At 35.2% G+C, this 17,234-nt stretch overlaps 1 long non-coding RNA gene across 1 annotated transcript in view; it reads left to right on the forward strand.

Annotated features, from left to right (window-relative positions):
- The window catches only part of LOC136039356 (uncharacterized), a 37,951-nt gene extending 23,438 nt beyond the window's left edge, over positions 1 to 14,513 (forward strand). Inside the window, exons 2-3 of the long non-coding RNA XR_010620425.1 lie at positions 6,706 to 6,936; positions 13,846 to 14,513. This is a non-coding gene — a long non-coding RNA (uncharacterized LOC136039356). The remainder of the gene's footprint in view (positions 1 to 6,705; positions 6,937 to 13,845) is intronic.
- The last annotated feature ends 2,721 nt before the right edge of the window (positions 14,514 to 17,234 follow it).

The raw sequence follows: 17,234 nt of genomic DNA on the forward strand, positions 1-17,234 counted from the left end.
GAGTGTATTGGAGCAAATGTTTTTATGCAAAGTGCCTTGTACCTTGACGAAAGAAAATAAAAAAATGAGTCAGAGGTGATTTTAAATAAACTGGTAATCTTACGAATAGGAGTATTTTGATTGAGGAAAATTGGATACACGCGGAGGATTTCTGAGAGGAACTGTCTGAAGAGGGAATTAGCTGACATAGTAAATACTTGAGCAGATAAAAGAAGCTTTCTTTTACCTAAACTTTCTTCAGTCCTACTCATTTAAAAACGAAATATTTTCTCAGAAGCCAAACCGTATCCACAGTGTTTAACCCTCCTGAAGTTTTTGTCAGAGTCGTAAAAATGCAACAAAAATGTATATAAACAAATTTTTGATACTTTTTTTCGTCCCTGCCCCCCAAAAAACAGGTACTGCCTTGCTTAGAAGTCATGCAAGCAATTTTATTTTCCCCTCGATAAGTGGTGTAATTTTGTCAAAATCCTGGGGGGGGGACAAAGTTGGAGCCAATTTTCCCAAATCAAGTGAAAACTACAGTTAAAACTGAAAAATGGTCAATATATTACCATAAAAGCCAAGATACACAAAAGAAAACTGACTTGTTTCTCTGGATACTTGAATTATGCAGGCTTATCTTAGTGACAAGATTTTTTTGTAGAAAGTAAATTTCAGCTGGGCGGGCAGACTGAGGTCTGGGGGGCGGGAGGAAATTAATCTATAGTGACTTTGAGCTTTAAGCTTTAGAACTTAAATCACACTCTGAATCACAAAGGCCGTAGAATAAATAGTTGAAACAACTAAAAATACTTTAGCGCAAAGAGTGAGGTATAACGAGGAGGTAAACCCCTCATATGCGTAATAATTTTTGTTCGTTTTAAGTTTTAATGCTGCTCCTTACTTTCAGTAGAAAAAAGTTTTCATATTTATTTTTTCATTGTTTTTTCAAATAATGCTAGAAAATCCCGCGCCCCCTTCATTGAAATTCTCTTCCCCCATGAAAAGTTCCTCCATGGAAATATCCTCCCACGTACCCCCCCCCCATTCAACTCTCCCCCTAAACCAAAAAATCCCCCTGAAAACGTCTGTACACTTCCCAGTAACCATTACTATATGTAAACACAGGTGAAAGTTTGTAACTTGCAGACCCTCCCACGGGGACTGCCGGGGAGTAAGTCGTCCCTAAAGACATAGTTATTAGGTTTTTCGACTATGGTGAATAAAATGGCTTTTGGGAAAAAATGAGTGTGGGAGGGGGCCTAGGTGCCCTCCAATGTTTTTAGTCACTTAAAAAGGGCACTAGAACTTTTCATTTCCGTTAGAATGAGCCCTCTCGCGACATTCTAGAACCACTCAGTCGATACGATCGCCCCTAGGAAAAAAAAACAAAAAACAAATAAACACGCATCCGTGATCTGTCTTCAGGCAAAAAATGCGAAATTCCACATTTTTGTAGATAGGAGCTTGAAACTTCTACAATGAGGTTCTCTGACACGCTGAATCTGATGGTGTGATTTTCGTTAAGATTGTATGACTTTTAAGGGGTCTTTTCCCCTATTTTCTAAAATAAGGCAAATTTTCTCAGGCTCGTAACTTTCGAGGGGTATAGCTGATCTTGATGAAACTTATATATTTAAAATCAGCATTAAACATGCGATTCTTTTGATATAACTATTGGTATCAAAATTTCATTTTTTAGAGTTTCGGTTACTATTGAGCCGGGTCGCTCCTTACAATAGTTCGTTACCACGAACTGTTTGAACAGTTCGTTACCACGAACTGTTTGATCAAAATTCATTAAGATCCGATCACCCATTCGTAAGTTAAAAATACCTCATTTTTTCTATTTTTTCATCTCCCTTCAGCCCCCCAGATGGTCGAATCGGGGAAGACGACTTTTATAAGTCAATTTGTGGAGGTCCCTAACACCCCCCACCCAGATGGTCAAATCAGAGAAGCGACTATTTCTAATTGAATCTTGCCTGGTCCCTGATACGCCTGCCAGCTTTCATCGTCCTAGCTTATCTGGAAATGCCCAAACTAGCAACAGTAGGACCGACAGACCGACAAAAATTACGATCACTATATGTCACTTGGTAAATACCAAGTGCCATAATCACTGCTCTCGTATTTCCTATTTCTTGGTAATCCTGCATCGACTATTTCTGATAACTTTGCTTCAAGATGAAACTTTTGTAATCTTGGCGGCCTTTTATTCTGCCAGAATTCTTTGTCTCGATTGATTTTCTCACTAAATTGATCGTCTTTGCCGAAAAAATAAAAAAATAGCCAGAATCTATGTTACAACACTCTAATTACATTTGTATATGGTAAAAATAATTATATGACTTCTTAAGCTGTAATGGGCCATTCTTTTTTCTTTCAAGACAAATATTTTTTTTTGCATAGCCTCCATTCTTCTATAATTAAATTTTTAACACAAAAAGGACATTTTACATACAAAACCACCTTATCACCAGACAAAAAGTGGCTACTCCATCAGGACTGGCTGCAAAATATCTGTATTTAATATGAACAAAGAGTCCCGAAGGATGCTTCGGTACTGTCTGACAGTCTTTGTCCGTCTTTTAAAAAATTATTTCTGCTACTGACGCAGTTATCCTATTTTGTCTGTGTTCTAGCCATCTGTTGTCACTAAAATTTCTCTGAAGTTGCGTTGCTTCTTCTATTTGATGAATTTCAAAGTCATTACGCTGAGCACAGTTCAGTAAATCATTTCTTGTGTCTTTAAGGGAATCAGGACCTAAATCTGGAATACATGCTTTTGAGCTGTAGTTTTGTCAGGTTCCGAAACTTGCTTCTTAGATTGCTTTGGAACCAGACGTCTTTTAGCTTTCCATGTCTGATTGTTGACGGCACGTCTGGCTCGCTGCTCAGCGAGTAGATTCAACAAACGGCTAGGTGTAGTTGGTGTAGATCCTAGACTTCTACGAAATATATGCAGACGGGCAGAAGGTCCCTTAGAATATCTTATGCCCGCAGCGGTAATATGTGTTGTGAATCGGGTTCTTTTTACCACCATTATGTTTTTTTTCCACGATAAGCTTAGCCACTATGCTCATAAAATACTCTGCAAGGTTACCAGTACTGTTTCCGATGATAAATCGAGCTCTTCTAATTAAATTGCCAAAGGCTGGATACACATGACTACGGAAAATATTGCTTGGGGCACCTTCTTCGCTGAATTCAACATTTTTTCCTGCCGTTTTGCAGCATTCTGGGCATTCTCTGTGATCACCACAAAGAAAATGCAATGGTATCGCTTTTAGTCCATTTACAAGGTCTTTGACACCTCTGCCTTCTTTGGTTGTGCGCGGAATTGTGTTTCTTGCAAAGTCGCACATATTCTTTATTTTTAAACCACTAAGAAGCCTCCTGCATTCAGGGTTTTCTTTCTGCTTCATGTAAAGCCTATTTTTTAGGCACTTACATGCATGGTAGGCACATTCACTTTTTTCGTTATATCTACTATACGGTACTTTGGCTGTAAGCTCTACATGGCTGCTAGAGTCACCATCAGAGATAAATCAAATATATTTTAGAGAGTGCATATTTGGAGCAATTCGAAATGCCTCGACTAAAATATCAGATTTCATGCCTGTGCTTGGTCCCTGACAGCTCATAAAACACGTATGGTCGAGAAGCAAAGAGTTTTCATTCCTACGATGCTTCATACAAATACAATATTATTTACTTCTAATCCGAACATCTAGAAGCTTTTTTGAATTATACCAATGATGACATCGCAATCAGACAACGCAGAATACCTATTGCCATAGCTTCTAGTGCACCAGCCACCATCAACTATAACATTAGCCTCCACTGAACCATAGATGTCGATTTTGTCGCCTGCTTAAACAGCCATTCTACGGTCAATCTTGCCATTGTTCAGTAAATACTGATGAAGTCTTTTTTCCAAGTTCTCACCGATGTCTATTTCATATTTTGTAAAAAAAAATTGTGACACACAGTTTAAACCAACTGTAAAAACGCTCCTGAATTTTGCCATGAGTCATACCAGTATTTGTTGCACCAACTACTACTTCTTTGTTAACGTTTATTGTCCCTGTGCTGACTTTTCGTCTTTTGGCTGCGCTTTCTGTAGTAAATGTGGTTCTTTTTTTGTTTTTTCAGTGTGTTTTTCTTCTGGCTGTAAATCTGATTCCAACCTATATGACTGGCGAGATGTTGTCAATGTCTTTTTTGGTGCTCGTGGCATTTCAGTGTGTAAAGTAACCCCTTCACTGCACGATTTACATTTGAAAATGAAACGTGAACACAATTCAGCCCTGAACTCTCTGCCGAACATCATATTTGCGGTAAGTCGTATGTCTTGGCACTTGAGAGAAGACAATGACTAATAATTTGACATTGGGTGGAGGGGTATATTCATGGTATGAGATTAATTCTGTTAAAGAAATAAATAAAAGAGTCTAGGCTTTTCTCCCCCCAAAAAGTACCATCTTAACAAAAGACACCCCCCAGAAAACTCTACCCCCCGTGGAAAATACCCCCCGTTGTTGGATGGTTTCCAATAAGTCTCGACTTATAAAAAAGGACTAGAGATCTCTTTAAACGGAGTAGGAAGATGCTCCAAAGGGGTGATTTTAAAGTCTCATTGAGCCTTCAAATAAATACAGAATTAATTCTAAGGAAGAGATGAGACGGTAGAAATTTATATATATTCCCCAGGGCCTCAACCAAGATTTTTTTTCGGGGGAGATACAAAAAAACTTTAAAACTCTCTTTAAGCTTTAAAACTTTATAAGAGGTGCATTAAAATGCACCCTTTAAGGCATCTTCCTCTATACCTAACAACAAAACAATAAGAGAATCCTATTGTAGGTATAAAGCCCTTGTATGCAAATGTTTGGAATTCCAAACAAAAGGAGTTAATATACCTGACAACAAAACAATAAGAGAATCCTATTGCAGGTATAAAGCCCTTGTATGCAAATGTTTGGAATTCCAAACAAAAGGAGTTAATATAAGAAAGTAATATTTGTTTAGACCTTAAAAATATTTGAGCTAACAAGGGAGGGACGGAAGGAGATGTGAAATTAATATTTATCCTTCTTGATTTCTTGATTTTCCAAGGAGGGAAAACACCAGACCCAATTTTTCTCCCTAGACCGTTTTCCAAAAAGAAATTCTTAAAACTTTGGTTCCTATTGGCTATGGTTCGCTCTTTACTGCGGTGAAGGTGTCACTGCAGCCATGATCAATATAAAATAAAAAAATATACTTTTGAATTTGAATAGAAAGTGGAAAACCTTAGGCATTCTAGGAGGTCAGATCATACCGAAATTCTTTTTTGACCAAATGAGAAAACTGTTCAAGGGCATTACTCTAATCCTAAGAGCTAACTGATTATCTTTTGAAAAAAAAGACAAAATTTGCAATTACAGTCATAATTACGGTTGTATGAATGGATTGATTTTGAAAGTAATTAATCCAAGGATATTTGTATTTTTTCCCTCTTATACAAGTTGCAGCTGCAGGCTTGATCTTATGTTTTAGAAGAAAAATAGAACTTAAACATTATAATTTTTATATCAGATATTTTAAAGACAAACAGTAAAGGAAACGCTTTGCGATCACCATCTGGATAAGTGATTTTTTATACTATAAAAGACTTGAAGTTAAGCATTAATAAACCTTAGCGTAGGTTTATTCTAAGCCTACTATATCCCCGCTCTAAGAAGAGCGGGGACTTTAAAAGGTTGGTAGTTCCTCACATATTCAGGATAATTTTGTTCCTTTTGCGATTAGAAAAGGATCAGATATGGAAAGAAAGGGAGCTATTGGTGCAAGGACGGATAAAAAAAAGACGGGCTTCAAGTTATTAGATAAGTATAAGAAACAATGGATAAGATTATGGATAGCGACCAGACCAAGGACCTCTTGGGTAGCAGAAAGTCTTGTTCCTAGGCTTTTAATGTCGATACCTTGAGCTTTTGGTTTCAAAATAAGTGGCACTGCACTTTCTCATATGACTTTTGGGTCCTTGCTATTACCTCTGCTTCAAATGGACGGACTGGGCCACATGGTCGATATTTTATTTTGATCACGGAAGCTAAGAACTATTACATGCATCCTTTGGTTTCATACGGATAACAATCACTTTGTCAAGATGCATCTTGGTCACCCTTAGTTAAAATACACAAATATCTCAAATGGTTGTCTCTAAAGCATGTTACTACAAATTTACTACAGAAAATTAAGGCCTCCGTGATTCCAAGTTTTTACATCTACATTTTACTCCGACCCACATCAAACTTAAACCCAACAATAAATAGATAGATACAGACAAATTGCACACAAATGCAGGGGCACCAATTCTTAAAAAAAAAAAAAATGGAAAGGCCCAGAACTCCTTGTTTAATAAAAATTAAGATACCCGCAGACATTTTTTTTTAAGATTTAAGAGAATTTATTTTTTAAGATTTAAGAGAATCATTTAAGAAATAGAGAGAGCATAAGAAAAAAAATGAGTTTAACTAGGTGATAGCCATTAGTCTCCTGAATCATGTGAACCACAATTTTAGTTCTCTAATATACCTGTTGCTTTAAATAAACAAAATTTCTTTAACATTGAAGAGATAGCAAAGTGACTTAGACAGTTTTCACCCCTTAAGAATGAATAAGGATAATGATAGCTTCCAGACTAGGAGAACATACACTTTTGTTTATTTTTAGGCTACAACATGGCACAAATCTTTCACGTTTTGACAGTTTAGTAAATCTGAGATCCATGATCCGCGATTGCGACACTCAATCTTCTGGAGACATTAATCTCCCATTGATTGTTTCCACCAGGTCGACGTTTTCGGTGCTTTATAGTGGGACTAGAAGTTGGAATCATCTTCGAGTATTTAAACGATAGTGATATATCTCTGCTTAAGAGAGAAATTTAAAACATCCTTTATAGTAAGTATGAATTTTATTTTAGGGGAGGGAGTGTAAACAAATAATTTAATAACTTATTATGGCCTCTTGAGGTAAGATTTTAATGGTGAGGTTGATTTTAGTAAGTTGATTTTGTTTTTTGTAAGGTTTGTGATGCCGATTAGGATGTGTGATTTGTATTAGTTGCTTTATAATTTATTTAGTCCTGTTTCCTGTATATATTTTATTTTTATTTTTGCCAACCCCTTTTGACAAATTTTTACTCCTCGGAGTTGCGGTTAATACTGATTTTTTTTATATTTTTTTGGTTTAATAAGTCTCTCTCTCTCTTTCTCTTTCTCTCTCTCTCTCTCTCTCTCTCTCTCTCTTTCTATATCTCTCTCTCTTTCTCTTTCTACCAGTGATCAGAACTTTTTTAGTGGGCAACTCACAAAAAGGTATTTTTGGCAACGAAATCTTCTAGCTGTTTTTTTTTTTTTTTTTTCGAGCCAACATTCAATTTATTATGGGAAAGTAAAATTTTGCTGTAACTAACTCACTAGCCTACGGTGTGCCTAACAATGTAGCCTACAAGACCTAAAATACTTTGTACAATTATTAAGGCTGTGTTCAAACCCCAGAAGGCCAAACAGAAAGATTTGATTAAACTTTGGACGTTGTACAAGTCTTTATATTCTCTTCGCAAACCTTCAAACTCACTATTTCATACACCTCCAACTTGAAAACGTGTAGGCCTACTTTTAAGAATCTAAATATACACACTAAAACAAATAACCCTCGAAATAACAACATAACGATTAAGACCTGACTCTGAATAGGAGTGTGATTTATGAGGTGCGGAGGAGTTTGTCACAACAAAACCCATAAGGATATCCAAGACAGAATTCTAGTAACTCAAGCTATACTGGAATCTCAATTATTTTTAGCACCTGACCTTCGAACAATCCTGAATCAAAATATGCAAAGCTGTTTCATTGCACCGAGTATGAAGGATTGAGTTTTGGAATGAGTATGGGTCCAAGAAATCCAAATGCTCCTGTAACCCTGATTTTAACAGGGTTTGACCTGTCCACAATTTGTGACCTATTTTTTAAATCTGCTTAACCCTTGTATACCATTTGTTGTCAAAAATTAGATGGTATTTGAGAAATGTACAGTGAATATCATTTTTTGCCTCGATTTAAAACACATTTAATAAATAATCAAATTTATGAACTACTCCAATTTCTGCAAATTTGGGGCTTTCTGGAGTAAGCAGGAGTAAGAGGAAAAGGCCTTTAATCCTGTGTAACGGAATTTCTTCCTCGCAGTGAAAAAGATCTCTTAATAGTGTTTTGCTTCGCTGGGAATCGGTCAAGCTGAAAAAGCTTTTGATTTCGTGAAGAATAAAACGCTTAAAATGTTAAGAGCTTCTACCAAATCAACGCTATAATGGATACTCAATAATAATAAAAGCCTTAGTAAATCATTTCCAATAGCTACTCAATGTGTCTGAAAGAAAATCAATATTAATACATTAGTAAACCCGAACTAAAAGACTAAACATAAATTTTAGTTCGAAATCTGAGCTAACAAAAAATGCCTTGCTATGAAAAAATTTTAAGTCTTATATGATGCTACAGAAGACAAAAATGAAAAACTTTTGTCCTTCCAATTAGTGACAACAAAAACTTTTAATGTAGGGAAAAGGGAATGAAGTAAAATTTATATAAAAAAAATACTGTCAAACAAATAGTTTCAAAGAAAATAAAGTATGCCTACTATTAAAACTGAAATAGACAGGAATGTAGTCATATCCAAGTTTAAAGTTAAAGGAAGCCAATTATTAATAAACAAAATCTAAAATAAAATAGCCACACTAGGAGTAGCCATACAAAATACCACAAATTACCACAGATTTGTAATCATGGGAACTGTAATAGCGCTGCCTAAGTAAATAGCGAAGTAGGCACAATGTATTATTTATTTTTTATTTATTTTTTCTGACCAAGGTACTTTGTATGGAAGGAATTGTTGTAGAAACTTCGAAAGGAGCTCATTCGATTTGTAATTGACAGTTATGGTGCACTTTTTAAGAGTCGAAAAAGATTGAAGGATAACCAGTCTCCCCCCCCCTACGCCCACCATTACCCAAAACACATCCAACTAAAATTCTAATATAATCATTTTGTTCAGCGTAGTTGAAAGGTCCAGTAATAATGTCTTTAGGGCCCCCCTCCCAGATCCCTCAACGCAATGGCTATAATTTATGGTAGTTTTCCATGTTTAATGTATAATGTTTTTATAGAGGGGATGGTTGTATAAATTTCGGAGAGGGGCATTTGATTGGAAGTCGAAAGTTTTTATGACCTTTTTAAGAGGCATAAGTGACCAGAGGGAACTAGCCCCGCGTCCACATCCTGTTTTCCCCAAATGTATCGGATCAGAATTTCGAGACAGTCATTCCGTTCAGAATAGTCCAAAGATCATGTGACAATGCCTCCAGTGTTGACACAACCCCAGAACCCAGAGTGGAGGGGGTTGTAAGTTGTGCTCTGGGAGCATATAAAGTTCTTATGGAATGGGTGGTCTTATAAACTTCAAAGGGGGACCCGTTCAATTGGAAATGGGAAGTTCTAGTTCATTTTTGTGAGTAAAAAATGACACAGGGACAAATAGCCCCCCTCCTCCCCACTCCCTCTTACCTCAAATTCATCGAATAAAAATTGAGATAGTCATTCTATTCTAAACAGTACAAATGTCAATTAACTAGGCCTCCTGAGTTTACAATACCCTTCACCGCCCCCAGGGCGATGGTTGTAAGATATGCAAGTTGCCCATTATTAACTTATAAGGTTTTTATAGGTTTTAAGGTTATAACATTTTATAGGTTTTTGTAAATTCGTGAGAATTTCAAAGAATAGTGTGAAACTATATAAAAGGGTGTTAAATTGAAATGAAAACTGTATGATTGAAGCCACTGTTGCCAAAAACTCTAGATAAGAGAATTACAATCACCCCATCTTGAACAGCAGCGACAATCACTTTTTCATAGGCGTTGCTGGGATGTATCCACTTTTTTCATTCTGATTTTTTTTATTTATTTTTTTTTTTTTTTCTCGCCATCAATAAGGTGCTCAAATATCATAAAGAGATGTGTAAGAGTTTGATTGAAAGGAAATTGCTGTATCTACGTGATTTTGTGCATAACAAAACACAAAAAAATTAGATATAATTTTGACAAAAACCACATCCTCATATTCAAGATAATGTAACGCACAAACGAAGTCAAATATGGTAGGAAATAACCATAAATGACGTCATACTAAAACTTAAAGAATAAAATAATGTGGAACATGATGGTTTCCCATTAGAAGCAACCTGGTAAACAACAAATTCTAGACCTTATTGACCAAAAATTCAAAAGCATGTTTCTTTGCATGGGAAGCAGTGATATGGCACTATTTAGGTCTTCGCTCTAATTTCTGTCGCCACTTTTGGGACATTAAACATCGTAGTGAGATCTCTAAGGCTTATAAGAAAAGAAATGGTGCATCTAGTGTCTTTTCTGAGTAACAAAAGATTATATTAAAATTAAACGAAATGTTTGACAAAAGCTACATCTTCATAGCCTACGTATCTTCAGATGATGGAACAAACGTATCTTTAGATAAGATAATATAATACACTTGTATTTTGAAAATTTGCTACTCTATGGCATGTCGTCAAATTTAAGTGACTATACTGCCTGATTATCTGCTATTTGGCTTATGCTATAAATTTTATGATTAAATAGGGCCTAGTGGCAAATTGAGCCCTTTTATCGGGCTGTTATCGCGAAACATGTTAATAACAAACAAAACAGGCCAGTCAAACCATTAATACCTGTTTTTTGTTCTATTAATTTAAAAAAACTTTTTCCACAACACAAGTTTTTCAAAGACTAATAAAGAGCTCCATTGAGCAAAAAATGAAAAGAAATAACTTCAAATAATCTTCAAAACAAAATGCAAAAATAAATTCAAACTTGAAAACAAAATAGGCTACATTTTAATTTTTTTAATGTTTTCTGGTTTCACAGACAAAAAATTATTAAAACCTTGATGATTAAGCAGCAGTATATGTTAATTGAACTGACAATCAGGGATCATTTGTTTGTTTTTTTTTTCAGTAAAGCACAAATTATGTTCTGGTCTTGAAAAAGCATGTGGTTATGAGCCCTACTCATGCTAATTTTTGTTTGTTTTGAGTTCGAAGCGGCTATTTATTTTTATTCCTGTTCGTTTTGAGTTTCATTTAATTTTTAATAGTTCTTTTCGGTAGTATTACGCTATGAAGATTATTTGACTTTTTTTGTTCATTTTTGGCTAAATGGAGCTCTTTACTTTTCTTTGAAAAACTTATTCTTGGAAAAGTTTTTTTTTTAAATGTGCAGTAAAGGAAAAATGCTCCTTTTTACTTTTTAATCATCTCCTGTGAAGTTTTTGTCGATGTCCTTTTCGACATTATAGTTATGGTTCAAAATGCCAAAAACCCTAATACACCTGTGCGTGCTCCTGTTATATGAAGATCACCTCCTATAAATTTAATATTTTTGTTTTAGTTTAATTTTATTAGTTATTTCCAAGAATATTAAAGACAAATATAGCTTCACTACAAACAAGAGTTGGATACTGCCCCTTTCCTTAACTGTAAAAGTCTAAAGTCTACTGCGTCATTGGTACTTCACTTAAAACTAATTATATTACAAATATTTTCTTTTTCAGTTGTTACAACATTGAAAACAAAATCTTAAACTGATGATTGATCCTTCACCAATTAGTAGCATTATATAAAACATTTATTTTTGATTTTATTTGTACTTTTCATGATTATTCAAAACAAATAAAGTTTTCAGAAAAGCAACAATGACACAGTAATTTTCAGACTTTTACAGTGAGAGAAGGAGCCAAAGACCAAACTCTTGTTTGTCATGATTTTTGTTCGTTTCGAGCTTGATTTGCTTATTCAAGTTAAGTTTTACTCGTTTAAAGATTTATTTATTCATTTATATTAGTAGCTTTTGTAAGTTTGTTTACTATCATTGTTTATTTAATTCTGTTCGTTTTGTGTTTCATTTATATTCCAATAACATACTATTTTTGTTCTTTTTAAGCTAGATCTGCATATTCAATTCAAACATCACTCGTTTTAAGATTTATATATTCGCTTAAATTAGTCCCTGTTTAATTTGTTTTTGCTATGATTGTTAATTTAATATCCAATATTTTTGGGTTTCATTTATTCGTTAATACTAATTTCGGGTCGTTCTGAGTTTGATTTCTTGTAAGTTTCTATTTCTTCTGATCTTAAATTTAATCTGGCCTGTATTTTTGTTCAGAAGACTTTTTGGGAAGTTTTTATTTTTATAATTTCTTAAAAAGACCTTAGACAGATATGCATATTCCTACTATATCCTAAAAATTTCCTAAGATTTTTATTTGTTTTTATCTGTAACCTTACCTTTCTTTCGGCTTGAGCTTAATTCTTAAAGTAGAGACAGTAATGACATAGTAATGATGAAGCAATCCCGACGGAGGGTATCAGCCAGTGGACACAAAAGAAGTGTAAAGGAGAAAAGCAGATATTTCGGCCAAGACATCTGAAGAGACGTCTTCAGTGCTCAGAAAAAAAAAGAAGAGGAAAATCTAAGAAAAAACGAACAATTTAAAGTAAACTCAAATAGAGCAGGAGACACATTGAAACAAACAATTCATTTTCATTTGTTTTAATTGAATCTGGATTGATTTTTCAGTTGTTTTTTTCAGTTTTTCATCTGCTCTCTGTAGCAATTTTGAAGTTTTTCTAATAAGCCTGACACTTTTTAGGCTGTATTACTATTTTCATTACCTATCATTTTTCCAGTTATTTGCTATACCGGTGGTTTTGGCTAAAGTAAAAACAATTATTCTATTCAATTTGTTTATTCACTGGCATAGCTGTAATAATAAAAGGGACGATGATTAATAGGCATACAAAGAGACTATTGGAAAATTGATCGCGCAAGAGATATGGAGCCCCCTAATAAGGGTTTATATTAAAAAGGAGCTGTCAGCTAGAAACTTATCTGTTCTGCTGATTTATCTTTTTAGTATTTTCTGGGATTTTTGGCTAATTAATAGAAATTGAATGGTTCCTTATGAAAATCCACTTATATAATATTGGAAAAATTTTCAGTTAGATTTATATATTCTTTCTTTTTAATGAGCTTAATCAATGTCAAGAAACTTATATCCGTCTGCCCCTTTGTATTGAATTGGACTACAAAAACACCATTTCAGGAAAATATCAATATTTCCTGCCTTGATCTTTTTAATGAGGTACAATCTCAAGATATCAAGGTATCTACAATATTAGTCAGAGCTACTTCTAAAGATTTTCGCTAACTATAAATTTCGACTACCCAAAAAGAACTGCTGTTTACATCTGTACTTGACTGATTTCCGTTATTGTATATTAAGGAATTATAATGTTTTAACTCCAATAAAATGTAAATTTCTAACGATTTTTAAAAGATTCTTGTTTCTAAACGTTGAGGTTACGCTTGAAATATCTGAGCAATAACCAAACCTATATTGTTACCCATTTTTAGTTACGTACTTGATTCAAGAATTCCTCTAATATGTTGATTCAGTCAATCATGGTCAAAATGGAAGTAATCGTAGATTGTATCATCACAATCATTTTCTTCTATGTCATGACGCTGATTTTGATTACCAATGCCACTTGAGGAATTATCTTAACTGTACTTAGAAAATTCATAATCTTTGGTGTCGAATTCGGCAATCCTCATTAGAAACTATAGCCATTGAAACCACAATCCTTAGCATTATCCTGAAAATTAAAATTTGCTCCCTATCTCTAGGATTATCATTCTCAAGTAATAAAAATGTCCAATAAGTTTATTTCTAGGCTTGTTCAATGTGTTCTACTTTCGGTATTTCTTTCTGGTCTAGACAGATTGAAGTCTATGGGACCTCCAGTAGAACGGAGGCTTTGTGCAATCCTGGGCCATCTTGGTTACAACATGGTTTTCAGTACTTGGCGAAGCTGTCTCAACTCTATTACTTCCGACCAATTATTTTCATACCTGCGAATATTATGCTACTATGAGAAGGTAACCCCTAGCTGATAAATTGGCTAGAAGGAGGTTTTCCAGCCACGGCTCACAAAGCAATTGAAGGTTAAAAACAAGTTTTTAAAGAGATTTTAAGGAAAGAGAAATGACTAGTCTTAAGTCTACTGAGGGCTAGGAATTTTGATTCAAACTCAACAATCAATGCTGAATAAACCTCACTGACGATAGTTGAACTCTGAGCTTTTATGGCATTCAAAGTGTCACTGGATAGAGACTGCCTACCGGCAGCAGAAGCCACTATTTTTTCATCCAGCTTCCCATCTATTTTTTTAAGCAAGATTTTCCATTACACTATGGATTTCCTGTTCTGTCGCGGAAATGCGAGTAATAATAGCCGACTATCCCGCTATAGTTTGTTGCCCAGGAATTGGAATTTGAGTTTTAAGCTTCTCTTTGCCAAGTTCTGTATAAATGTTCGGTTGATGAATAAATCCTCCAATGCTCCCTCTACACCCTTGCTAGTAGATTTCATAGCTTCAGCCTTATTTGCCTCAAACTGCATAAGCTGTGACTCGACAACAAACTGGGTGTCATGTGACCCGTAGCAAAAAACCAGATACTTAAAGACTTTTGACTTTGAGTTCGCAGTCTTTGGATCCAAAACCTCAATAATACGAACTGGCCAATCGGGGAATCTTCGAAACTTTGCTAGAGCCAGATCATGAATACTAAATTTAGCCAGTACCTGTAGCTCAAATTTATCAAAAGTAATTTACAACAGTTGCCAAAAATCTCGTACCTGTTAGTGGGGTAGGCCCACGTCAGCAGTGGCAATCACTGTTTGACAGGAGGCCCAGTGAAACGCAGGACCTGCTAAATGATTTCTTCACCATACTCTTAAAAAATATCCAAATATCCGAGCATCCAAAATACTCGTGTCAATAATCACTTGTCACTAATTATCAGAGCTAGCGAAATGCGACTGCATTGAATGAATGCTAGATGCGAAAAAAAAAAGGAAAAGATTGGTTGTAGAAACTTCGGAATGGGCTCATTGGATTGTAAATCAGATGTTTTAGTGTCCTTTTTAAGATTCAGAGTGATCAGAGGGTGGATACCTCCCCCTCCATACCTCTTATTTTCCCTAAATCTATCTGACAGAAATTCTGAGATGGCCATTTGCTGTCGAAAAAATTTGAAAAGAGCTCATTCCATCGGAGATTGAAAGTGCTAGCGCTCGTTTTAATAGTCGAAAGTGATTGGAGGGCAACTAACCCCCTCCCATAACAACCATTTCCTCAAACACGTCCAATCAAAATTCGAGACATAGTTAAAAGGGCTGGAAATTATGTCTTTGAGAATGAAAATCCCCCTATAGCCCTCAGGGCAAGGGGTTCATTGGAGGGTGGATTACCCCCTCACCTCAAACACACACACACACACACACACACACACACACACACACACACACACACACACACACACACACACACACACACACACACACACACACACACACACACACACACCTCATATATTTCTCGAAATGAATTTGATAAAAATTTTAAGATGGTCATTTGTTGTGTTAGAAACTTCAAAAGAGCTCATTCGATTGGAAATTGAAAGAGCTAGTGCCCTTTTTAATAGTCAAAAGTGATTGAAGGGCAAATAACCCTCCTCCCAATCTCAGCATCTTCCCAAACCCATCCCTTCCAAATTTTTTGAAGGTCATTTTGGTTGACAGCAACCAGCCCACCTCCCAATTTCCCCAAACACATCCAATAAAAATTTTTAGATAGTGATTTTGTTCCACGTAATTGAAACATCTGGAAATTATATTTTTGAGGACGACAAACCCCCACAGCCCTAAGGCCAAAGGTTGTAAGTTATGCCCTGCAGGTATATAAGGTATGTATAGAAAGGGTTATCGTATAAACTGCGGAAGGTTGCCACAGGATTCGTAATCACAAGTTCTAGTGCCCTTTTCAAGACTCGGAGTGATCGGAGTGTGGACACCCCCGACCACACCTCGTATTTTACCGAAATGCATCTGACGAAAATTTTGAAATGGCCATAGGTTGTCATAGAAATTTCAAAAACAGCTCATTTGGTTGAAACAGAAAGGGCCAGAGCCCTTTTTATTAATCAAAGTGACTGGAGGGCAACTAACCCCCTCCCTGGTTCATCATTTCCCCAAACGCATCCAATCAAAATTTTGAGATAGCCATTTGTTCATTTGTTCAATGTAATTGAAAGGACCAGAAATTATGTCTTTGAGGATGAAAGCCCTCCTAGAGCCCTAATGGCAAGGTAAGTTACCCCTTCAAACTCTTATTTTACCGTAATGAAGAAACTTCGGAAAAGAAACTTCAAAAAGCCTTTGATTGAAAATTGAAAGGGCCAGTACCCTTTTTATTAGTCAAAAGTGATTGAAGGGCAACAAGCCCCCCACGCCCATCAATTCCCAAAACACATTTAATCAAAATTTTGAGATAGCCATTTTGTTCAGTGTAGTTGAAAGGTCTAGAAATTGTGTCTTTGACAACCTCCATACCTTACCAAGACCAGAACATAATTTACACTTTACTGAAAAAAATGGCTTTGGATTGTTAGTTTAGTATACATTTACTGATATAAATTATGTAAAGTTTGAATTATTTTTAATTAATTAAAGTTAAAAAGTTAAAACATTTTAAACGTATTTCGTTCATTTAAATATTCCAATAAATGATCATACAATAATTGTGCTTTGATCTTGAGAAGGCATAATAATAATAATAATAATTTATTTGTGACCCACTTGAAACAGCGGAGTATAAAAACAAATACACAGAAAAAAAAACAAAAAGAAAAAAAAACAACTTCTGATAACACATTAAATTACTGTAGAAAACACTTTAGAAGATCATGAAAAGGGTTAATAGTAAAATGTATCGAGTCGGATAGTTTCTGGTGTAGCACTTTAAGTTTGTTTAATAAATCTGGAGCCCCGAAATTTGTTACCATATCACTGTTCTTGTACCAGGGAGGAAGATACAACAAAAAACGGAGGAAACGAAAATAAGATGACTTGAGAGCCTTTAAATCTTTTCTTTTTAAAACAGGATACAATCCAGAAAGATATAAAACCGAGTGATCACAAAAGCAAGAATAAATTTGTGAAAAGGCTTTGCGGTTGTATTTCCCCCTGTTCGCAACAATTTTAGAATAACCCACTTGAAGT

Source organism: Artemia franciscana, chromosome 19, assembly GCF_032884065.1.
Source record: "Artemia franciscana chromosome 19, ASM3288406v1, whole genome shotgun sequence".
NCBI classification, from domain to species: domain Eukaryota; kingdom Metazoa; phylum Arthropoda; class Branchiopoda; order Anostraca; family Artemiidae; genus Artemia; species Artemia franciscana.